Here is a 25619-nt window from a genome sequence, read left to right on the forward strand (position 1 = left end):
TACTGATTCCAAGTGTTTCTCAGAAGTGATCTCTTTAAATCAAATCAAGCCAGAACGCACTTAACATTCATCATCTCCTGCTTTTATGTAGCTCGATAGTGTGAGGTCTCTGGCATCTTGTCAGGCCCTTTGTTGTTGAGCAAGAACACATTTGTTTGAAAACAAAAAAAGATGGCACATCAGAAAGAAGAGCATGATTCTATTGCAGCAAATACAATAAATAGGCCCACTCTTCTTCCTGAGAATGGGCTGCCATTGAAGGCCCAAATGTTCTCGCCCATGGCCATTGTCTTTCCTACAGAGTGGATAGTCTTACAGTGAGGTAGGCCACAATGGAGGGCTTGTCATATCTAAGAGCCTGGAAAAACCATAGGCATTGATCAAAATAAACATTTTCTTGGTGTGTTTTAGGGAGACAATTCTTTTCGCAGGGAACTTGATCTTCATCCACCCATTATGTAGATGATTTGGATAACTTACTTTATCTCTCTTTCTCAATCCCTTCAACTATGAAGTGATATATGGGTATTACCATATAAGGTCATTGTACAGAACAACTTAGATGATCTTTATAAAACACTTAGAAAACTGCTGGCACTTTATGAGCATTCAGTAATTATGAACAGTTTTTATTATTACTGCTGTTGTTTTTGTTGGTAGTGGCATTGGAGGTATTTTAAAAATGCAGAGGCAAGAAGGGTAGTTAAAACACTAGTAGTCTAATAATGAAGTGATAAAATTAGATGTAGAGTTGTAGTGGTGACATAAGATAATAAAGATGTGTTGTTTGAATATAAAAAAATTAAATATTTTCTTAACTTTCCCAAAGCACCAGAAATACTTAGTCATTATGGACATGTAGCTTAGCTTCATGTATCATGTGAGGTTTATATAAATTTTACAGTGTAAATGTACACATCTTTCCAGCTGTTATTTCTGAGAATATCTCATCTACAGAAAGTATTGAATTGCAGTTTGTCATATATTTATACAAAGCAAACCGAAGACCTACGTGAAATATGTAATGCACATTATATGATTTCTTTGCAAGAGTGGTTACGCGGAGTCTAGATCCTAGACCATTGTAAATGCACATCAGCACCAACATTTTGACGTGTGGACCACAACTGCTGGCCTGTTGACCACAACCAATCAGAATTTAGTGACTTTTGGTCCTGAGCTTTAGCCCACACCATATGCTAGCTCTCAGAACTCAATAACTAAGCTAGAATAGTAGTAGTTGAGAAGCACCATTTTAAACCAACATTGAACTGGGGCACCCAGGTGGCTCAGTTGGTTAAGCATCTGATTCTTGATTTTGGCTCAGGTTATGATTTCATGTTCATGGGATTGAGCCCCATGTCGGGCTCTGTGCTGACAGCATTGAGCCTGCTTGGGATTCTCTCTCTCTCCCTCTTTCTGTGCCCCTTCCTTGCTCCCTCTCTCTCTGTCTCTCAAAATAAATAAATACACATTTAAACAACAACAACATTGAACCATAAAAAACATGAAGTATCCATGTTTAGTGATTGATAGCAATAATACTAATGATGACATATTCTTTAAAATATTTTAAACTGTAATATTTGTGTAGGTATGTATTATTTTAAGCTTTTAGTTTAATTCCAGTTGGTTGACATACAGTATAATATTAGTTTCAGGTATAAAATATAGTGATTCAACACTTCCATATATCACTCTGTGTTCATCACGACAAACGAACTCCTTGATCTTCATCAGTTATTTCACCCGTCCTCTCATCTCCTCCCCTCTGGTCACCATCAGTTTGTTCTCTATAATTAAGATGCTGTTTCTGGGTTTGTGAGTGTGTTTCTCCCTCTGTCTTTCTCTCTCTCCTGTTTTTTCCCCTTTACTCATTTGTTTTATTTCTTAAATTTCCCTTATGAGTGAAATCCTACAGTATTTGTCTTTCTCTGGCTGACTTCTTTTGCTTAGCATTATACTCTCTAGCTCCATCCATGTCATTGCAAATGGCAAGATTTCGTTCTTTCTTATGACTGAATAAGTTTTCATTGTGTATATGCCCCACATCTTCTTTGGCCATTCATCATCGATGGGCACTTGGGCTGCTTCCATAACTTGGCTATTGTAAATAGTGTTGTTATAAACAACAGGGGTACATGTATCCCTTTGAATTAGTGTTCTTGTGTTCTTTGTGTAAATATCGAGTAATGTGATTGCTGGATCATAAGGTAGTTCTATTTTTTACTTTTTGAGGAACATCCAAACAGTTTTCCATAGTGGCTGCACCAGTTTGCATTCCCACCAACAGTGTGTGAGGGTTCCTTTTTCTCTACACCCTCACTAACACCTGTTATTTCTTGTGTTGATTTTAGCTATTATGACAGGTGTGAGGTGATATCTCATTGCGGTTTTGATTTGTATTTCCCTGATGACAAGTGGTGTTGAGCATCCTTTAGTGCGTCTGTTAGCTATCTATATGTCTTTTTGGAGAAGTATCTATTCATGTCTTCTGCCATTTTCCAGTTGGATTATCTCAGTTTTTTGGGTGTGTGTGTGTTGAGTTTTATAAGTTCTTTATATATTTTGGATACTCACCCTTTTTCAGATACGTCATTTGCAAATATCTACTCTGATTTAGTAGGTTGCCTTTTAGTTTTGTTGATTGTTTTCTCATAATAATCTTGATAAAGTGTAAAGACACCCTAAAATGTCAAAAGGCTAGAGATAAAATGTCAAAGCTATAAGATACGATAATACTTAAGATTATATAGAAAGGTTCAAAAGTAGACCTATGAAAGGGTGCAATTCGCCTTACTTATGCCCTGAAGCTAAGTGTCTTTCTATCTCTGGAGTCCACTCTGTTTCTCTGGGCTTGTGGCTCCAAGTCTGGTCAGGCTGGGTAGAGGGAGGGCCAACCAGGTAAGTGTGTGACCAGTCTGAGGCTAATTGCTTTCTAGCTTCCGGGCCACTATCATACGATGTAATGAGTAGGACCACCTTGTCCACAATGAGAAAATTTTACACCTCCCAGTCAAGTAGTCAGGCAGATAGGGAAGAACATGGACATATTCACTGAGCATTTACTCTATGGGAAATACCATATCAAGTGCCACGGGAATGACACAAGGTTGTGGTGGTAGGGGCGGGTGGAGGAAGACAAAGGCCTGACCTTAGAAATCTGATGTGACTTGAATGATTTTTATGTAGGTGTGGTCTCTCTGCAGCTCACATCCTTGCCTTAGAGTAACTGTATGTTCCTGAAGGACAGGAATCCCACTGAGATACAGCATGCTATAGGGAAAAACACCTTGTCAGTTTGAACTACTCTGGTTCTCCTCCTATTTAACTCCTTCCAAGCCCATATTTTTCCTGTATAAAATGAGCATAAACAAGAGCACCTGGGTGGCTCAATCAGTTAGGTGTCCCACTTTGGCTCAGGTCATGGTCTCATGGTTCGTGGGTTCAAGCCCCATGTTGAGCTCTGTGCTGACAGCTCAGAGCCTGGAACCTGCTTCAGATTCTGTGTCTCTCTCCCTCTCTGCCTCTTCCCGGCTTGCACTCTGTCTCACTCTCTCTTGAAAATAAATAAACATTAAAAAATTTAAAAAATTAAATGAGCACAAACAATGATCTCAAAGGGTTGTTCTCATGCACATTAGATGCTCTCAGTTAGCCTCTCTTCCCCTTTCATCTTGCTTATAAGAGATGCTTGACAGAGAAATGAATTAGGGACAATTTGTAGAATTATAGAGGTTTTTTTTGTTTTGTTTTGTTTCAGTTTTTATTTAAATTCCAGTTAGTTAACAAGCAGTGTAATCTTAATTTCAGGTGCACAATTTAGTGATTCAATATTTCCATATAATACCTGTGCTTATCACAAGTGCTCTCCTTAATCCCCACCATCTATTTAACCCATCCCCATACCCTCCTCCCTTCCAGTAGCCATCAGTTTGTTCTCTATAATTAAGAGTCTGTTTCTTGGTTTCTCTGTCTCTTTTTCTCCCCTATGATTGTTTGTTTTGTTTCTTCAATTCTTCATGTGAGTGAAATCATATAGTATTTATCTTTCACTGACTGAACATATTTCACTTAGCATAATACTCTCTAGCTCTATCCACGTGGTTGCAAATGGCAACATCCCGTTTTTTATGGCCAAGTAATATTCCATTGTGTAAATATCCATGGATCTTTATCCATTCATTCATTGATGGACATTTGGGCTCTTTCTATAATTTAGCTATTGTTGAGAATACTGCTATAAACATCAGGGTACATGTATCTCTCTGAATTCCAAAGAAGACATCCAGATGGCCAACAGACACATGAAAAGATGCTCAACGTCACTCATCATCAGGGAAATACAAGCCAAAACTACAATGAGATATCACATCACACCTGTCAGAATGGCTAAAATTAACAACACAGGAAACATCAGGTGTTGGAAAGGATGTGGAGAAAGGGAAACCCTCATGCACTGTTGGTGAGAATGCAAACTAGTGTAGCCACTGTGGAGAACAGTATGGAGGTTTCTTAAAAAGTTAAAAATAGAACTACCCTATGATCCAGCAATTGCACTACTTGAATTATAGAATGTTAAAACTGGAAAAGCCTTTCAAAATCATGTAGTTCAACCATCTTATTCAATTTAATTATAATTTTCCTTTTCTTAGAGTTATGAATTGATGGGAGAAGAGCTGCTACCATCAAAACAAAATGACATCTTTTCTACTAGACAGAAAAAGATAAAAAAGAATGAGATACCAAATATTGGTGAAGGTGTGGAGAAACTTTATGCACATCTTTAACAAGCATGTATATAGACTGGCTCAACTTTTCCAGGGTGCAGTCTAGGTGATAGAGACCAAAAATTTTAATATATATACCGTTTGATGTAGCAATCTCACATCTAGGAATTTATCCTGTGGAAGTAATTAACCAATTAAATGAAGATATGTTTGTAAAAGAATCTTCACTGTAGTGTTGTTCATAATAGTGAGATGCTAGAAACACTCTTAATATTCCTAAATAGGGGCTTAGTTAAATAAATGGTGGTATACCTATTTGGTAGAGTATATAACAAATCTATGTTAATTGGTACGGAAAGATTTTCACAAAGAATTGAACATGAAAAGCGGTCTCAGAGCATCATGCAGGGTACCACTTCATTTTATGTACATTTATGAAAGCGTGCATGTTTCTGTACACAGAAGGATGTTGGGAAGATGGTCACCATGGTCACAAAAGTTGCTTCTGCATCATTTGGGATAATTTTTACTTTCTTTATAGTCTTCTAAAATGCATGGATTGTCTACCGGAGCATGTACTGATGTTATTATCAGAAGAAAATCACAAAGCTATTTTCATTTTGAAATGAGGTAGAAAAATAAAGACCTCTCCGTATTTACCATTAAAACTTTTTTTTATTAATTTATTTTTGAGAGAGTGAGTGCACAAGCAGGGGAGGGGCAGAGAGAGGGAGAGAGAGAATCCCAAACAGGATCCACGCTATCAGTGCAGAGCCTGTTGTAGGACTTGAACACAGGAACTGTGAGATCATGGCGTGAGCTGAAATCAAGAGTTAGACACTAAATTGACTGAGCCCCCCAGATACCCCAACCCATATTCCCCATTTTAATAATGGTACTTGGGTGGTGTCACTGTGCAGAATCCATTATTCTGCATTTGTTTATTTGTTGGTTTTAAAGTTTTTTAATTCATTTTGAGAGGGAGATAGAGCAAGCTGGGGAGGGGTAGAGAAGGGGAGAGAGAGACTCCCAAGCAGGTTCTGAGCTGTCAGTGCAGAGCCTGACGTGGGGCTTGACTTCATGAACTGTGAGATTATAACCTGAGCTGATATCAAGAGTTAGACACTTAAGCGACTGAGTCACTCAGGCACCCCTATTTTTATTATTTAACCTGACTGCCAAACCAATTGTGCACACAGTCATAACTATAGAAAGCCCGCACTCCAATTATTTTTCTCATGTCTCCATCTCCCCTTCAGATGTTTTGGGAGTTACCACAGGTCTCTTTTTGAAATGAGATGGTGAATATATAAATATATAAATGAATAATAAAGATTATTCCTGTCTTTCCCTCATTGTAAAGCTTACATCATCATAAATCCACTTCTTTCCTAAATAAAAGCACATGGTTAGCCCTCCTATAGTGTAAATCTGTCCTTAAATGACAACTAAACAAAACAGATTTCCTGTCTTGTGATAAAAGAATGTTGAGGACTACCGGGCAAGATGTAGGATGCGTACTGTGTACTGGTTGCCATGGTTTTGGCTGAGGCTGGGCTATTTAAGCTTATCCTTAATTTGGATAGGCATGAGTCTCAGCTTTGCAGGGTTAAAAATGGTTCAGAAGGCTTGGCTGTTTTTAGATTGAATGGGAGTCTGGCTATAGTAACAGCTAAAAATAGAAGGTCTTCTCTTTAATTAACCCTTTAGGTACCAAACTGGCTAAAATAATTGCAATATATTCTCTTTAGAAAATGCATCTGGAATGACACAAAGAAAGCTGTTATCTAATTATATAGCATTTTGGAACAAACATCCTGAGATTAAAGAAAAACCACCCTGCTATATATAAATATATGTATATGTATATGTATATGTATACGTTAAAGGGTTGTTTCAAGCTTTAAAAATCAGCTAGTCAGTTCCCATGGCAGCTTTACTCTGTCGAAGGATTCCAGATCATAACCAATGTAACATTTTTAGCAGCTATTTTCTTTTTCCATTTGCAAATAGCAGTAAACAGACGGTGGACCCTTATCCTTGGTTTTGTTGCCCATATTATTTCGTGTGGCTTGCTGTGCATTATTTAAAAAATGCAGATGGCTTCTGTATCAAGGACTTTGACACTGAAGATAGAAGAATCTATAAAGACTAGCTAAATAAGTGTATGCTAGTTTCCACTCAGGATTTCCAACCCCTCTTTTTGGAAACTGTGGAAGCTCTTTGATGGGCACATGGTGGTTTGGAAAGTCCATTCAAACCAGAATCAGAGAACAAAAGGTCCATGTCCAGTCTTGCCCCTGATTGGGTCTGGAATCTTGGACAAATCACTTAATCTGCTTGGGTCTCACTTTTCTTTCCTTTTTAAAATACTGTTCATTTATTTTTGAGAGAGAGAGAGAGAAAGAGCACGCACGTGCACAAGCAGGGGAAGAGAGAGAGAGGGAATGATAGAATACAAAGCAAGCTCCAGGCTCCAAGTTGTCAGTACAGAGCCCAATGCAGGGCTTGAACTCAGAACAGCAAGATCATGACCTGAGCCGAAGTGGGACCCTTAACTGACTGAGGCACCCAGGTACCCCTCTCACTTTTTTTTTTGTAAAATCAGTTTTGAAGATGAGTTGTCTACTTCAAAAATTTTTATTATTTCTTGGGGTGCCTGTGTGGCCCAGTCAATTAAGCGCCTGACTCTTGTTTTCTGCTCAGGTGATGATCTCGTGGTTCAAGCCCCACATGAGGCTCCATGTTGATAGCAAAGAGTCTGCTTGGGACTCTCTTTCTCTCTCTCTCTCTCCCTCGTTCTCTCTGCCTCTCCCCTGCTCATGGTCTCTCTATCTCTCTCAAAATAAATAAATAAACTTAAATTTTTTAAAATTTTTATTATTTCTTGTTTTGAAATAGCTGAATGCTTTCTTCAAACAAAACTCATGTGGAAGCCCATTATGGAAACAGAAAACGAGCAGTTCTACTTGCTAATGTTGGCCCAGGGGCACTTGGGTGGCTCAATTGGTTAAGCATTTGACTTCTGCTCAGGTCATGATTTCACGGTTCGTGAATTTGAGCCCTGCATCAGGCTCTGTGCTGACAGCTCAGAGTAGGCTTGGGATTCTCTATCTCCCTCTCTCTCTCTCTCTGCCCCTCCCCTGTTCACTCTGTGTCTCTCTGTCTTAAAAATAAATAAACATTAAAAAGTTATTAAAAAATAAAGTTGGCCCAGGGTTGGGGAGAGTCCTGAATGTTTCTCTCTTGGTCTTTATGCAACCAATTCCTGGGCACCTTTGACATATTGATTAGGATACCCCAGGGCTTCTCAATAGCACGACTTGAGGACCATTGGGGTGGTAAAATTTCATGCCTCATTCAGTGTTAGAAGTCAGTCTATAGCTCTGAGACATCTCAAAAAAATAATACCCTAAGAATCTTTTAGAAGGTTGGAGTCCCCATATTACACCAGCAAAAATAAAGTATAGCAACTTCCAAAAGATAGTAATTATTATTTTTAACATTATGGGTTAGAAAAACTGTTGTCTTGGGGATGCCCGGCTGGCTCGGTAGGTAGAGCATGCGACTCTTGATTTCAGGGTCATAAGTTCAAGCCTCACTTTGGGCATGGAGCTTAAGGGGAAAAAAAACCCTGTTACCTTGATTTTCCTAACATATGACATCAAGTGACACTGATGCGAGTCTTCTTCCACCGCATGTACTTTATGAGACCTCACAATAAAATGATTGGCTGCTTGATGCATCCCCTTTGCTGCTTTGTCTGTTTAAAATGTCTACCCATTAACTCATTATTTTATGATGAACATCTTTTTTTTGTATTCTTCTTGGATTTTCTTATGGCATTAGATAGCCCACAAACTCCGTTATCGTGAATAACAGAATGCTGTTTATAAGGACCACTTGTTTATTGTCAATGTTCATCCAGCCTCCACCTGTATTTTATGCAGCACTGCTCTGTTTTTATTTACAGAGGAAGTTGGAAAGGAGAAGAGCTCTGGTTGGATCAATGACTTGTGGGCTCACAGGGAGAAAGCTGGAGAAATGAAGGTTCTGTTTAAAACCTGACCATTTGTTATTCTGTATGTTCTGGATACAGGGCTACTGATGGGAGGTAGCAATATAGAGCAAAAAGGACAGCACATCTTCTCAGATTTTCTTCATTATTTCCAACAAGATTCAACAGGATCAACAATGAAGGCTCTCTGATTCTTGCCTCGATTTCACATCTGTAAGAGCTGTGATTTGCGTAGGAATCAAGTGCGGTGTCATCTGTAGCTGGAAATCGTGAGTGCTTTGGGTGCCGTGCTGCACAGATAAACTAAAGCTGAGTAAAAGTATGAGAATTTAACAATATGATCTTTATGAGAACAAAATATTGTGATATGATCTTTATGAGGACAAAAATATTGTGTACATCCCCCATATGATTAAAGCTAACATTTGTATTGTGCTTCCCAAACCACTATAGTGGCTATAAATAGTTTCTCTACAAACTATTTATAGAGAAATCACATCGACCACCCACCACTTGTTAAAACGGAGCAGGTATTTTAACACAAAGGCAACTTTACAAAACAGCAGGGGAATTGGTAATGGAAAGAACAGATAGGCTGGAAATGACAGGCAGGAGACCTAACTGATTTCTTCCTTTTCTATTTTTAACCTTTAATGTGTAATATATATTCAGAGGAATGCACGTGTCGGCTAGCTGAATTTTCACTAATTTAACATGCTTGTGTACTTAGCAGCAGATCAGGAAACGGTGTAACACAAAACCCCTGAGTCTTCAGGTCACTGTCCTTCCAAGGTTACCTGGTGTCTTGTCTTCTAATTGCACAGATTAGTTTAGTTTGTTCTTAACTTTAAAAAAAAATTTTAAATTTATTTTTGAGAGAGACAGACAGAGCGTGAACAGAGGAGGGGTAGAGAGAGAGCAAGTCAGAATCTGAAGTAGGATCCAGGCTCTGAGCTGTCAGAATACAGCCCGATGTGGGGCTCAAACTTACAGACCGTGAGATCATGACCTGAGCTGAAGTCGGACTCCCCTGTTTTTAACTTTTATATAAATGGAATGCTACAGTATGTTTTTTGTGGCTGGTTTCTTAGATTTAATTTTGTTTGTGTGACTCATCCATGGTGTGTGTTTGTTCTGCTACACAGTATCAAGTTGTGCAACCATAACACAATTTATTGATCCATTCCAGTGTTGATGGACCTTTCGGTAGTTTTTGCTTTTTGGCCACTACAAATTGTGCTTCTCATGAACATCCTTGATCATGTCTTTTGGGTATATATTTAGGAGCGAAATTGCTGGCGTAGAATAAGCACATGTCATGTCCACATTAATAGGTTCTGCCAGATAGTTTTCCTAATGGTTGTACTAATTTACACTCTCAACAATAGTGGAGGAGAATTCTGGTTGGTGTGTATGCTTTCCAACATTTGTTGTTTCCTAGTGGGTGAGTAGTGCTATAACTTTATGCTTTTAATTTGCAGTTCCTTGATGACAAATGAAGTTGAGCACCTATTCATTCGTGTGTTGGTTATTTGTTTTCTTTAATAATTTTTTTAAAGATTTTTACTTTAAAGTGATCTCTACCCCCATCATGGGGCTTGAAGTCATTACCCCAAGACCAAGAACCACATGGTCCACCAACTGACCCAGCCAGGTGCCCCATATGTTTATTGGTTATTTGGAGAGCTTCTTTTGTGAAGTGTGTCTGTTTAGGATTCTTGCCCAGTTTTCTATTGGTTATTTATCTTTTTCTAATTGATTTGTAGATGTTCTTTATATATGCTGGATAATTTCCTCATTTTCTTATGTACAAGTGTTTAGGTTTATGTTAGGTATGTTTTTCATGTGTTCAGGTACTCTGTTTATGCAGAATATGCATCAATATGCATCTTAGATCACTGTATATTCAGGCCTGAAAAGCTTCTAACAGCACTTAGGTGACAAAAGTAACATTATTCCAAAATTGAAAGTATTGTATGCAATCAGCTACCATAAAATGCATCATTATTATTTAATGACATTTTACATTAATGATCTATTTTTTTTTATTTTTAGCTTGTTAATATTGCTTGATTCATTGCTTAAAATGAATATGAAGATAAGAAAGATAACCATCCTTCCTCCAATGTGAAGGGATAATGATCTTGCTTTGAATTTGTTAAAATAGACCATGATGTCTTTTTAAAAATTAATTAATTAATTTTATTTTTTTCCTTAAATAGTTTATTGTCTAGTTGGTTTCCATATAACACCTAGTGCTCAGCCTAACAAGTGCCCTTCCCCTCCCCCCCACATCCATCAGCCCTCAGTTTGTTCTCAGCATTCAAGAGTCTCTCATGGTTTGCCTCCCTCCCTCTCCCCAACTATTTCCCCCCTTCTTTTCCCTCCTGGTCCTCCTTTAAGTTCCTCCTAATCCACCTATACGTGCAAACATATGGTAGCTGTCCTTCTCTGCCTGACTTATTTCGCTCAGCATGACCTGAGCGAAAGTCAGACACTTAACCAACTGAGCCACCCAGGTGGCCATAGAATCTGCATTTTTAAACAAACTCCAAGATTGGAGAACCAGTGCTTTATTACAGGATTTCCCTCCCTAATCCTGGGGTGCTGATGTCCAACCTTATTCTAAGAATTCTGAACCAGGCAAGGGAAGAAACTGAGCAGGAGAGGAAACTTAAGAGACAGGAAAGAGAGACACAGACAGGCTGTTAGAGAAACATAGCTGCTGAAAGATTGAAGGTTGCTGGGGTGGAGTGGGAGGAGGGAAGAGAGAATTTACATTAACACTGTTCCTTAGAGTCAGAGTTTTGTATGAATAAAAATAAATTGATTTGGAAATGTGAAGGTGCATGTGTATTCCTCTTCCCTCCATGGATGCTTTACTTATGAGGAAGAGAATGAAGAGAAGGTGGCCCTAGCTCTCTTTCCTGTGACACTGCTGAGTCAAAATATGTCATTGTATTTCACACACATTCTTTGTACGGAGCCACAAAGAAGACATCAACTCCACTTTCTAATTAGCTGTTGATATGATACATAAGAAAACAGTAACTATAAGGTTTTTTTCCCCAGGAATTTTCTAGTTCCTTCAAGTCTATTACCATAGACACCATATATACTAAGTATAATAAATAAATAATATAGATATAAAGGGTTACTTCAGGGACATATGTTGATTTCAAATACAGTTTTGTATGTGAAAAGATGCTAGGTTCAGTTCTTAAGTGATAGAACAGGGGCTCAATAAAAGATTATTAAAATCACTTACTTTATAAATCTGGCATGAGGAAGAAGAGCTAATCCTTCTCTTACAGCCCCAGGAGCATTACATTACACTAACCATCATCACTTATACGTGAGAAGGGAGGGCAACATAATTTGAAATATGTTTTATCTGAATCCATGTCATAAAGATCTCTGAATCTGGGACTTTAGATTTGCATGTTATATTGTATTTAATATTGAAAAAATATTATTTAAATTAAAATAAAATTAAGTAAAACTAAAGCTGGGTAGAACAAACTGGGGGAACTGCCTTTTTGGTTTTGCTGTTTCATATTCTGCCTTCGAATGTGAGCAGAACAGATTCTTTTCAGAGTCAAAATAGAGAAGTGTTTTTCTCCTAATCAAGCTCAAGTTCTTTGATTTAACAATTGGCGTGAATCACTTTACTGGGTGTGCACATTACCATTTACTGACCTTCTTGATCAAACCACAATAAGAAGTCTTATACATAACCACTAAATATGTAAATCTTACTTTCGTATCTGTCAAATGAATGTATTTACTATTTTGATTGTTGTGGCTGCTGTGCCTCTGACAGCACAATATTTAACAAACAAAGAGCTCTCTGAGTTATCTTACAGTGGAAAAAGCATGGCTTTGGACTCTCACTTGGATCCCGCTACGAGTCAGGTAAGTTATGTTAGCAAATTACCAGGCCACTCTGGCCTTCTGTTTCCTCCTCTATTATCAGGGGGGCTGAAACCAGTGATGTATATATAGATGTAAGAGTGAATGGGCCTAGGACTCACTGGGGCGCCTGGGTGGCTCAGTCAGTTAAGCGTCTGACTTCGGCTCAGGTCCTGATCTCGCGGTTCGTGGGTTCCAGCCCTGTGTCGGGCTCCGTGCTGACAGCTCAGAGCCTGGAGCCTGCTTCAGATTCTGTATCTCCCTCTCTCTCTGACCCTCCCTGCTCACGCTGTCTCTCTCTCTCTCTCTCTCAGAAATAAATAAAACATTAAAACAAGTTTAAGACTCACTTATAGACCTTGGCTCCTAGGAGACACAGCCAAGTAAACAGTATACTTGTATCTTCTGACCAGAATCCCCCAAATAAGAAATAAAATAACTAAAGGAAAATTTATTGTTTCCTAATGACACAAGACAAAACAAAACAAACCCCACTGGTCATCTTTGAAAGAACCGGCTTCTAACTGTGAAAATTGGTGCATAAAGAGAAAGGATTGAGCATCTACCCTATCTCTCCTGTACGGTCTATAATCAAGGTGATCAAATAGTTTATTAGGGAAAGTTCTTTATAGAGGAGTTCCAGCTAATAAATGTGAAAATAGTGGTAGAACTGGAATATTTCCAACTGCAAATGATGACTCTAGGCAATGATCATGAATGAACGTAGAGCAGCTAGGGGGCAGGCTAACAGGCAAGTTTGTAATGCGTAGATCAGGTCAATAACTCCTGAAACCATTGGTCGATCTTAGGATCACACAAAAAGATATCCAGGCATTAATGCGATACAGTGCAGTCCCAAACCCCACCTAGAAAGTATTCTTTCCAAACCCATTGAAGCTGAATCTACTTGAGGTCTAATTTCTAGTTTACACAACAAATACAGGAGATAAGAGCGTATTGAAGACACCCAGGGATGGATTAAAATCCAAGAAATTCTACCATGCAAATGATCTGAGCTGGTTTCTTCAGTAAATAAACTAAAAGGAAAAAGAAAATAAGGAGAGGGAATTTATTACGAGATTACGAGAATTAAGATAATGTATGAAGCAAATACAGAATGCACATTTTGTTTGGATCTTGTTTCAAAGAATCAACTGAAAAAAGAAACTGTATATGAGACCACTGGGGGATTTTTTTTTTTTTTTTTTTAAATTTTAGAGAGAGAGTGCGTGCAAGGGGGAAGACAGGGAGACTCTTAGGCAGGCTCCATGCTCAGCATGGAACCCAACACGGGGCTGCATTCCACCACCCTGGGATCATGACCTGAGCCAAAATGAATAGTCAGACACTCAAGCAACTGAGCCATCCAGTTGCCCTAGACAGTTGGGGGAAATTTGAATACTGACTAGATATTTGATACTATTAAGAATATTTTGTTAATTTTAGGTTGAATATGGCATTTTGTTATGTTAAATAAAAAAGTCATCTTTTGAAGTATTTTTGATGGAAAATATGATGATTAAGATTTGCTTCAAAATGATCCAGTGTCAGGGTGATGGATGAAAGTAGAGATGAAAACACTTCAGCTGTGCATTGGCAATTATTGAAACTAGGTTTAGGAAACATGAAGGTTCATTATATTATTCTCTCTGCTTTTGTGTGTGTTTGAAGATTTCCCTCATTTAATGTTTTTTTAAATAGGAAAGAGTAATAAACACTGATTAAACTGGACACTTAGGATTTGTACAGGATCTTGGATCTATATTTGTATTACTTTCTTGTGGCTGCCATAACACATTAACCCAAGCTGGGTGGGTTAAAACAACAACTCTCATAGTGTTGGAGTTTAAAGGTCTGAAGTCCAGCAGGGCTGTGTTCCCTCTAGGGGCTTTAGGGGAGAACCCATTTCTTGCCTTTTCCAGCTTCTGGGGGCTGCTGGCATTGCTTGACTTGTAGTTTTGTGACTCTGGTCCCTGCCTCCATGGTTACATCATCTCTTCTGTTTGTAATCTCCCTCTGTCTCACTCTTTTTAAAAACACTTTTTTAACATTTATTTTTGAGAGACAAAGCATGAGCAAGAGAAGGACAGAGAGAGGGGAAAAACAGAATCTGTAGCAGGCTCCAGGCTCTGAGCTGTCAGCACAGAGCCCCACACAGAGCTTGAACCCATGGACTGCAAGATCATGACCCGAGCCAAAATTGGACGCTCAACTGACTGAACCATCCAGGCGTCCCTCCCTCTGTCTCACTCTTATAAGGACATGTGTCATTAGATTTAGGGCCCATTCAAAGAATCCTGGGTGATCCTTAATTAATTAGTGAATTAATTAACTATTAAAGTTTTTATTTAAATTCCAGTTCGTTAACATACAGTATAATATTAGTTTCATGTGTACAATATAGTGATTCAACAGTTCTATACAACACCCAGTCCTCATCACAAGAAGTGCCCTCCTTAATCCCCATCACCTATCTCACCCATTCCCTACCCTCTCCCCTCTGGTGACCATTAGTTTGTTCTCTAAAGTTAAGAGTCTATATCTCGGTTTGCCTCTCTCTCTTTTCGTCCCCTTATGATCTTTTGTTTTGTTTCTTAAATTTCATATATGGGTGAAATCATATGGTATTTAATTATATCTGCAAACACCCTTTTCCCAAATAAGGTAATATTCACAAATTACTAAGGATTAGGACATGGACATATCTTTTTGGGGGTCATCATTCAACCCATCACAATGACAGACTTCAGTAAGAAGATTTGAAAACTAATAACCCAAACAAGTGGTTCAGTCTTTCTAAATCTGATATTAAAGAATAACTGTCAGGGGATGCCTGGCTGGCTCAATCAGTAGAGCATGTGACTCTTGATTTCAAGGTTGTAAATTCAAGCCCCACATTGGGTGTAGAGATTACTTAAAAAAAAAAAAGTTGTCAGTTATCCCTAATTGCAAATATGTGAAATATCCTTGATGTCTCCCTTTCTACCTTACCACATAGGCAAGTCTTATGATTTTTACTTCTAAAATTTAAATAAAATCTATTTTTTTCCCATCAACACTTTCAATGACTTACTCTCACTTACCATATTCTACAGTGATCTTCTTACTGATCTTCCTGGCTTTCATCTTGTCTCACTTCATTCCATTCTCTATGCAGAAGCCAGAGTAGTTAAAAACAAAAGAAAACAGACTTCACAGATATAATCATTGCTCCTTCTTTGCTCATTACCTGAAATAGTGGTCCATGCTTCCAGAATAAAATGCAAACTCTTTACCATAGTTTCAAAGCTGGGAGTAATTCAATTTTTCTTTGTCTACACATGTCTGAGGCCATTCTCATTCTTGCTCACAACTGTCTACCCTTCTGGCTTCCCTTAAATATGCCCAACCCAATTCCACCCGATGTAATCCCTAAAAAGGAGAAACCAGAATGTCGTTACCACTAGAATTCTATGATAATTGAGTAAGTTGTTTTAAAAACAGAAATATTAGTTTATTGTTGAATACATTAGAATACATGTATACATTAGAAAACATGTAAACAAAATGTAAATGCTCTCCTCCCATCTCCTCACCATCCTACCTTCTAAGATCATGACATTTTGCGTTATATCCTTTTAGAATGTATGTTGAAATATAATATATATATTATTATATAACTTGATAACCTGCTTTTTTTCTACCTAACAATGAATTGAGAATCCGTTTCCATGTTATTACATATATATATATATATAGCCATATATAGCTTTATCATTATGCAGGCTTTTGATCTATATTTCTACATCACCCCAACCAAAGTCTTGTACCAACTTGCATTTCCACCCACAGTGCATATATGTGCTCATTTACCTGCATCTCTGGAAATTTTTGTAATCTCTGTCAATTTGAGAGATGAAAAACAGCACTCTATTGTTTCCATTTGCGTCTTTTGGATGGTAGTTAAGTTGATTTTTTTTGTTTTGTTTTGTTTTGTTTCTGATAACTCTCACCTGTAGAGCTTCATGATTGTATAATTAAAAGTGTTTGCTTGGGGCACCTGGGTGTTTCAGTCGGTTCGGTGCCTGACTCTTGATTTCGGCTCAAGTCATGATCTCGCTGTCAGTACAAAGCTTGGTCAGGATTCTTTTTCTGCCCCTCTGTCATTCATGCACACAATCTCCCTCCCTCTCTCTCTCTCTCTCTCTCTCTCAAAATAAATAAACTTTAAAAGAAGTGTTTGCTTACATATTATTTTATTTTTATTTTTTAGAGAGCACAATTGGGGGAGGGGCGGGGGGGGAGAGAGAGAGAGAGAGAGAGAGAGAGAATCTTAAGCAGGCTCCAGGCTCAGCTCAGAGCCCAACTTGGGGCTTGATCCCATGATCCTGGGATCATGACCTGAGCAAAATCAAGAGTTGGAATTCCAACTGACTGAGCCACCCAGGTGTCCCAAAGTTTGGTTACATTTTAAAAATAAATAGCAAACTATCTAAGGAAGAGACACATATACCATTCAGCACTGCTTCCTAGAGACCCCACCACCATGCCCTGGTATAGCGTTCTATCAATGCCTTACAACTGTTCATGCTTGTGTATTCAAGGGTATAGTCTGGGCTTTATTGTTTTCACTAGGGAAGTCTTTATTTCCTTCTTGTAAGATGTGAGTTATAGAAAATCACTCATGATATTTCATGGTACCATGTCTGATACGATGCTGTAGATTTTCAAATGTATTGCTAGCTTGCTTATGCTGTGATACTAGAAGTTACAGCAGGAATACATTTATCTGTCCAAGGTCCTGAAATCTTTCATACTTTTATTCTATAATCGTGTGTATTATTTTGAACTCTGAGTGATTTTCTATCATTTCATACTTCTTATGCCCTCTTTCATGTATGTTTTTCTAAGGTTATACATTTGAGTGTAGATCAATTGACTAAATAGAACAATTTTACACATGATGGAGTGCCATAAGTTTTAAGAGCTACTTAAAAAAATAACAAAACAAATAAGTGTGCTTACAGTTGTGATTGTGAGACCAAGTATCTTCAAACATAAGTGGGGGCACTTGGGTGGCTCAGTTGAGTGAGTGTCCAACTTTGGCTCAGGTCATGATCTCATGGTTCATGAGTTTGAGCCCTGCTCTGTGCTGACAGCTCAGAACTGGAATCGGCTTCAGATTCTGTGTCTCCCTCTCTCCCTGCCCTCCTCCCGCTCATGCTCTGTCTCTCAAAAGTAAATAAACATTTAAAAAATTAAAAAAAAAACATAAGTGAGGGTGACTCAAGCCACAGCTGAACAGAGACCTAATTACAAATGGAAATTTTAAAGAAAGAGGTGAGCAAACCTCTTTAAGATCAGCATCAGGGATATCAATAAATTATATGATCAACTAAAAAATCAGGAGTGCTATACTTAAAATTTGAAAAGAATCTGTAAGGCAAAAGAGACATGTGGAAATAATGTTTTGCTTTAATGGAAAATATGGAGAGCCAAGGGACAGGATGTGCCATTTCATGAAAAGGAATAGTGACACTGGAAAGACACACAGTTTGTACTATTTTTAAAAAATCTAGTCCTTACCAAAAACAAAGGTCAGCTGTGATCAGATATGTGGCTCATACACCATCTGTGATGGGAGGAGGAAAGTCAAACTAGACCAAGGAAGGAAGTGTCAGCATTTATTGAATGAATGAGCACTCTATGTAACTTTATAAAAATAGGCCCAGTGCAAAGAGAAAAATAAATTAGAAAAGATAGTTCCTTTCTCTCTGAAACAGATAGGACAGACACAGAAAGGGAGGACTCAGAATCCTAGAGTTTAACCCTTTCATTGAACAACAGCTCAGAAAGGCTAAGTGACTTGCTCAAGGTCACACAGCTTATTAATAGTAGAGCTGGGACGGGGCGCCTGGGTGGCTTAGTCGGTTAAGCGTCCGACTTTCGCTTAGGTCATGATCTCGCGGTTTGTGGGTTCGAGCCCCGCGTCAGGCTCTGTGCTGACTGCCAGCTCAGAGCCTGGAGCCTGTTTCAGAGTCTGTGACTCCCTCTCTCTCTGACCCTCCCCTGCTCATGCTGTCTCTCTCTCTCTCTCCTAGAAATAATAAAATTAAAAAAAAAAAATTAAAAAAGAACCAGTAGAGCTGGGACTAGGAATTAGTAGTTCGTCTCTGTCATGGCGGTCTTTCCCCTCTGACAGCTGTTCTTTATGAAACAAGTATCACATTCATATGAACAAGCACGCATTGGAGTTAGATGCAAAAATAGGCAACAAAACGGAAAGATGATAGAATGAATGGCATGAGAAGGAATTTTGCAGTGTGAGTCAGGTGAGATGTGTCAGGTTTGATAAAAGTTTTAAGGAGGGCAATGAAGAAGACAGAGGTGACGGTAGGTCCAAAGTTACCGAGGGAAGCCCCATTAACCATATTCAAGCGTATGAGTCCAATCAGAGAAAAGGTCAGAAGAATGTGTTCAGCAAATAAAGGATAAGAGTCTCTTACATGCTCAATTAACCAGGATGCAGCTGAAACAAGGAGTTTCAGATAACTGAAATTTCTGATTATGTACCTTTGCTTTTTTTCCCCCATAAGTCACACTTTCCACCATGGTTGCAAATGCTTCTCAAACATGGTATTTCATCTTATAAAGCCTGAGGCCTTTCAGGATATTTCTGTTCCAGTTCTGATTCTGTCACAGACTAACTGTTTGGCCTTGGGGAAGTCACCTTACCTCTTAGAACGCCATTGCCAAATCTGTAAAATTATGGCCTCCAGCACCAGACTTTGAATTTTTTCAATGTTTGTTTATTTATTTACTTTTGAGAGAGAGAGAGAGAGAGAGAGAGCATGAGCAGGGGAGGGGCAACCAGAGAGGAAGACACAGAATCTGAAGCAGGCTCCAGGCTCTGAGCTGTCAGCACAGAGCCCAACATAGGGCTGGGACTCACAGACTGTGAGATCATGACCTGAGCCTAAGGGGGAGGCTTAACTGACTGACCACCCACGCACCTCTCCAGGGCCAGACTTTGCATGAAAGAACCACCTGGGACTCTTGTTAAAGAAGTAAATCCCTGGACGGCCATCTTAGGTCCATTGAAATAGGATCTCCAGAAGAAGCACTTGGACCATGGAATCTGTTTTGTGTTACCAGGAAAGTTTGGAAAGCTCTCACTACATGAGATTCATCTATGATTCATCTTTCTCACTGGAGTAAGCTCAGAATTTCTGAAGCAATTGCATCTCTGTTTGATGGACTGGGGATCACTGCCAATATAAACATTGTAAGAATCTGTAGCTTTGCATGGAGAAAGGGCAGAAAAATGGATAAATCCTCTAGCTTCCAATTATCTCCTTTTGAATATAAAATTTAATAAATGAGCTCTCTGATGTCAGCTTTAAAAATTCTATTAGCCAGAAAAAATACTCTGTCTTCAATGTGCCTGTATTACAAATAAAAGTCTCAGCATCAAAGACAGAAAATACTAGGTGATGCTAACTCCTAGGGATAAAGTAGAAGAAAAGAAAGATCTCTGTAAATTTCACATACCCTCAGTATTTTTTCTACTTTTTAAAATATATTTTATTTTTTGTTTTTTAAAAGTAGGCTCCATGCCCAATGTGGGGCTTGAATTCCCAGCCATGAGATTGAGAGTCTTGTGCTCTACTGAGTGAGCCAGTCAGGCACCCCAGAAGTTTTTCTAATACAGTAACAACTTACCCAGCTAGTCAGAGGTAGAAGGTGGTATTTTATAACTAAATAATATTTAATATTAATATTTTATAATTAAAGTTATTATTTCCATCATTCATGGCACAAAAGCAGTGAAGGTATCACTATAATATTAAGTTCAAACTTAATGTTATAGATTTCATGAAAGAACATGGCTAGGATGTTGGAGAGCTATGATAGTTCAATCTTCTACTAACTGATAAAAATAAGGAAAACAAGAGAACCTGAACATGTCCAGAAATGATAAACATCACAATAATATAATAATAAATGAATAATAATAAAGTACTCAAAAATTAATTTGAATTCATGTATAGTATAAAGTGCTAAATATTTTTTTCCCAAAAACTGACCTTGAATAATTGGAACCCATCATATACTCCTGCTCAATGTATCCATTTACATATCTTATATGAGGGGCCAGAGCATACAGTTATGAGGTTTCTGCATTGCACTAAGCTGAGGGTATGAATGGGGTCTAAGGTCCATTCCAAGTTTTGGACACAGTGTTGTGCTTCCTGGTATCAGTATGTCCTCCACCACCTGACTCTCCATTCCCAGTGAGTGTCTTCTGGGTTGAATAAAGGCACTGTCTGCAAATCAAGGCAGTGCCACGGTGCTTTTTCCAATGGAGGGAGTGCTATTCTCTAATAGCCATACAGGCTAGCAGGAACTTTGTTTATATTATCATATAGGATAGCAATGGCCATCTAGACTTGCAGTGACCTTATTTATATACTAGCAAATATAGTCTTTGACCCTTCCAAGATGTTGCTGAGGGCAGATTTAATTCAGTGAGTTCTGATGAGCCAAGACTTTATTTTGGTGCAATGGATGGTAGGGTAATAATTGATGGTGGTTTTCTAAAAATGTTGGGTTCTTTCTAACTGAAAGTTATGGTCACTTAGAACTTTTTGGAGCCCAAGGATATGGCTCTTTGGAAACCCTTTTTGAAGAATAATGTCCCATATTTGGAAGAAACGAAAAAGAATTACCTTCCATAAAAAAAGATATAATAAGACTCCTAGAAATTACAGTTGTCAGCTTAACTTTGATTCCTGATGAAAAGGGTAGTACAGATCAGTAATTATTTTGCAGGTCTGAGTGGATCAATATTTCAATATGTATCAGTAACATTATATGACTATTTTTAAAACACAGTATCAGAATCTATATATAAACGTATTACATAAACTGGAAGGAGATCCTCTTTCCATAATCAGCATTATTAATCGACCACTGGAAGAGTAGAGCTGACCTAGCAACATAATGTGGTTGTGCAAAAGTGGGTAAGACCTGGAAAGGTCAAAGTAATTTCAACAAGGCTGCTTATCTGACTAACGACTTTAAGATGGCCACATATTTGGTGTGGTTTGGTGTGACTTCAGGCAAAATAACAAAGGTTTTTGTACCTCCTTTCCTACACCTTTTCCCCAATACTTCTTTTATCTGTTCAATGATGCCTCATGGTCTAAGATTCATATTCACTTTAATGGGGGGAGAATATAAGGAACCCCAGAACATAGGGAGATGTTAGTGCAATGGGAAAACGATAGAGATGGCTTAGGCTACAATTTTGAGTGAAACTGACTACTCTAGATATCAAGATAACTTGGTATAATTAGCTCTGGGTAACGAATGGTAATCTGATCTAGAGATGAGTAGGGGTCTGGTTTGGTTTCTAGTTTGGTTTCTACTTCCATCCCTAACTAGCCATGTTTACTTAGACAAACCACTTTCCCCTCCAAGCTCCAATTTCCTCCTTAACAAATATGTAGGTGCCTAATATATGTCAGGTATTGTTTTAAATGAAGTCATGATGATAATAGTAACCATCTCCTAGGATTGTTATGAGAAATAAACAGGGGTAATCTTAACAAGTGCTTGCTATGTGCCTGGCAGAGTAAGAATGATCTGATGGATTAAATATGAAAAATGATCCTTTATAGTTGTAAATGTCTGCATAGTTTACAAAGCACTTTCATATGTATTGTCTCCTTAAGCAACCTTGGAAGTAAAACTAGCCAGACATTTAGTTCCCCATTTTGCAGATGAAGAAACTGAGTGAAACCTGGCACAATTCCCCTGCTTGGTTGTACTTCCTACTGAAGAGGATGGCTGGCTAAAATATGCGTAAGTTGGCCGAATACTTTGTACTTATTACTTATTTTATAGATGGAGAAACTCAGTAAGGCTTAGAGAGATTTAAAAACAAATTTTAAAGAAGTTTATTTACTTTGAGAGAGAGAGGGAAAGCATGAGTTGGGGAGGGGCAGAGAGAGAGGGAGAGAGAGAGAATTCCAAGCTGACAGCGTGGAGCCCAATGTGGGGCTTGAATCCACGAACTGTGAGATCATGACCTGAGGCAAAGTCAGACATTTAGCTGACTAAGCCACTTAGGTGGTCCAAGGCTTAGAGAGATTTTGATTTTCTTCTCTGAAATTTGTAGTAAAAAAGATTCTTTTAAGTGGGATGCCTGGCTGGCTTGGTTGGTGGAGCATGCAACTCTTGATCTCAGGGTGGTGAGTTCTAGTCCTAGGTTGGGTGTAGAGATTCCTTAAAAATAAAATCTTTCAAAAAAAGAGATACTATTAAGAAAATTATGAGTTGGCCAAATTCATGTATATATTGGTAAAAGGGTAGAAGAAGTTACCTGAAGTTACATGAAGAGGAAGGCATTGGACAATTTAATTTCTAATATATAAAAGTAACTGTAAGGGCATCATTGCTCTTCATCTTCATATAAGTCTTGAAAAATTTGAAGAAGGAAAAGATTTAGACTGGAAGTAAGAAGTGCTTTTACCTTACCAAAGTTTCTTAAATTAAAAAAGAGCCCATGAATACAGGGTTTGCAAGGTCTTTCATTAGATGTATTCAGTATTCTTGAATGGTCATACCAGTTGGAACCTATGAACCAGGAAGTATCTTGAATGACTTCTTCCAAACCTCCTTCTATGACTCAGCAAACATTTAGGTGACTTAGTGGTAGAAGAGGAAAGTTCTAACACTACATTTGTTCTAATCATTTTCAGCCAAACAAGTATTTGCTATTAAAGCAGCAAAAATGAAATGAATATATTTCGAACATTCCCATTGGACACTGAGACTATGTCCCACCCCATAGTAAGCCAAACCTTTTCTATTGGTCAGACTTTCCTAGGCCTTTCATTGGCTTTCTGAGAGAAGCATCTGTCAATATGCTGGGACAGGAGGGTCCCTCTAAAAGATTTTCAACTCTTTGCAAGCTGAAAGACTTTGGCAATAAGACTCACCCATAAATAAATAGGTTATTGAGAACATGCATGATTTCTATGTGCTTTAACATTTTGGCCCAAGTTAAAATGTTCCTAGAATGATATGAAAATCTGAGTTCATTCATTATGGTTGTGACCTTGCTGAATTCTTGTTTTTAAATTTAATAAAATACCATATGTGCCTGTCTATTTGGTGTACATATGTGAAAGAACTAATTTCTCCCTGGACCATGGCCTTTGGGGTAATAAGAAACAAAGATATGTTCTTTGACTAAGCCTAGGAGTAAGTCTAGGGGAGAAACGTGAAAGAGCAGGGATACAACTGTGCTCTATTCCATGAATATTGTCATGGACACCGAATTTATAGAAGGTATTGAGTTCTTTTACTCACCTGCTGTGGTCAAGGAATCATTTTCCTCCCCTTTGGCTCAACTTGTGTTTAGCCACAACATGACATAAACATTACCAGAAAGCAAATGAATTTGGATTCTTTTAAAAAAAAGTCAATGTCATTTAAAAAAAATGAAGGCAGTTTTCTGGATTAAAATACACTAGATGGAAATAACAAACACATGCAATCTTTGACAGCATCCTGGTTTTTATCAAACACCTATAACTTTTCTCTGTGTTCAGAAATTTTAAGAACAAAAAGTTGAGGGGAAAACCAAAAATACTCAGCACTATCTCAGAAAAATTACGTGGGATTATGTTTTGGCGGTAACTCAGAGAGAGGGAATCACCTTATAAAACGTATTTTAAAGAAACGTGTTTAGAATCCTTTATAAGTGTGTACATTTTTGGTGAAATTTGGGCATTGTTCCTCATGGGAACTTAAATAATATTTTCTTAAGGACTAAAATTTAAAATAGAGAAACTCACAAGGGATGAGGAAAGCAGTTCCTATGTATGAAACATGGTCGTCAGCCTGATGCTTTAAGTACAACTTGTTTGGAGTTCATAACACGTTGTCTCATTAATCCACAATCAGAGGTTGAGTCACCAAAATAAATCTTCAGGGTTTAGCACACAGGGTTTGCTATTGAGCAGTATGACATACGACACCCTTTGCCCTTTAGCTACTGATGTGTGTCCAGCTTTTCCAAGCCAAAAGCAGAATCTGAGATTAGAGCAACATATATTTAAGGGTGTGTTTTTGCAGATGCTGGTTGGGACATGAAGCCGAATGTGGGCGTGATTAAATGCCGAGAACAAAGTGGAAACTTCACTGGAGAAAACATTTTTGGAAGGAGAGACTCAAGTTAACTTAATGCACAACCTTACTAGTTCTGGCATAGAGTGGGTATCCACAGGGTGTGTGCTGGAGGAGGAGAGGCAGCCTCACGAAGGGACACGGACACTTCTCTGCAGTTCTTTGGAGAGGTCTTGGGCGGGGCGCGGGGACTTCTTGGAGAGAAGATCTTGGAGGTGAGGATCCAAGAGAGATCTTGGAGGTGGGGACTTCTTCTGGACTTCAGGGAGAAATGATGAAACCGAAGGGGAACGATTCAAAGCAGATTAGTGAATTCATCCTGGTGTTCGTGAGTTCAAAGTGGAGTCTAATCAGATCCGTCCCCTCGCGTCTGTTGGCGGAACCGGCACCAGGCAGGATTCTCCAAGCTGCTTCATCACTGCCTGCGATTCTCCGTCCAGGACATTCTCCGGCCTCACCCCGGAATCCGTGTGTTCAACTCTTCTCCGGCTGAGCTGTTCCTTGCCAGTAACCGCCCCCCCGCCCCCGCCCCTCGCGGAGAGACCGACTCCCCAACGCGGCAGGCAGCACCCCTCGGCTCTCACCCATCCCGGACTGCGGCGTGGGGAGGGGGTAGGGAGCCACCAACTCGCGGAAAACTTCCTCGCGGGAGGGGACGGGGGTTTTCCGGCTTCCCCCAGCCCTCCCGCGCCCCGGCCACCAGGCGATCGTTAAAGTGGTGCGACAACTATTGCAGGTTCTGAGCTGCAGTGACCGGGGCGACCCGCTGCGACGCTTCCCCG

General features: G+C 38.8%; 1 long non-coding RNA gene across 3 annotated transcripts in view; it reads left to right on the forward strand.

Moving 5' to 3' along the window:
* LOC144245554 (uncharacterized) overlaps nt 1-9141 on the forward strand; it is a 28524-nt gene extending 19383 nt beyond the window's left edge. For all 3 annotated transcript variants that reach the window (XR_013339294.1, XR_013339293.1, XR_013339292.1), the window contains exon 5: nt 8830-9141. This is a non-coding gene — a long non-coding RNA (uncharacterized LOC144245554). The remainder of the gene's footprint in view (nt 1-8829) is intronic.
* Nucleotides 9142-25619: the final 16478 nt, after the last annotated feature.

The sequence above is a fragment of the Crocuta crocuta genome, unplaced genomic scaffold, assembly GCF_008692635.1.
Source record: "Crocuta crocuta isolate KB4526 unplaced genomic scaffold, BGI_CrCroc_1.0 scaffold299, whole genome shotgun sequence".
Taxonomy (NCBI): domain Eukaryota; kingdom Metazoa; phylum Chordata; class Mammalia; order Carnivora; family Hyaenidae; genus Crocuta; species Crocuta crocuta.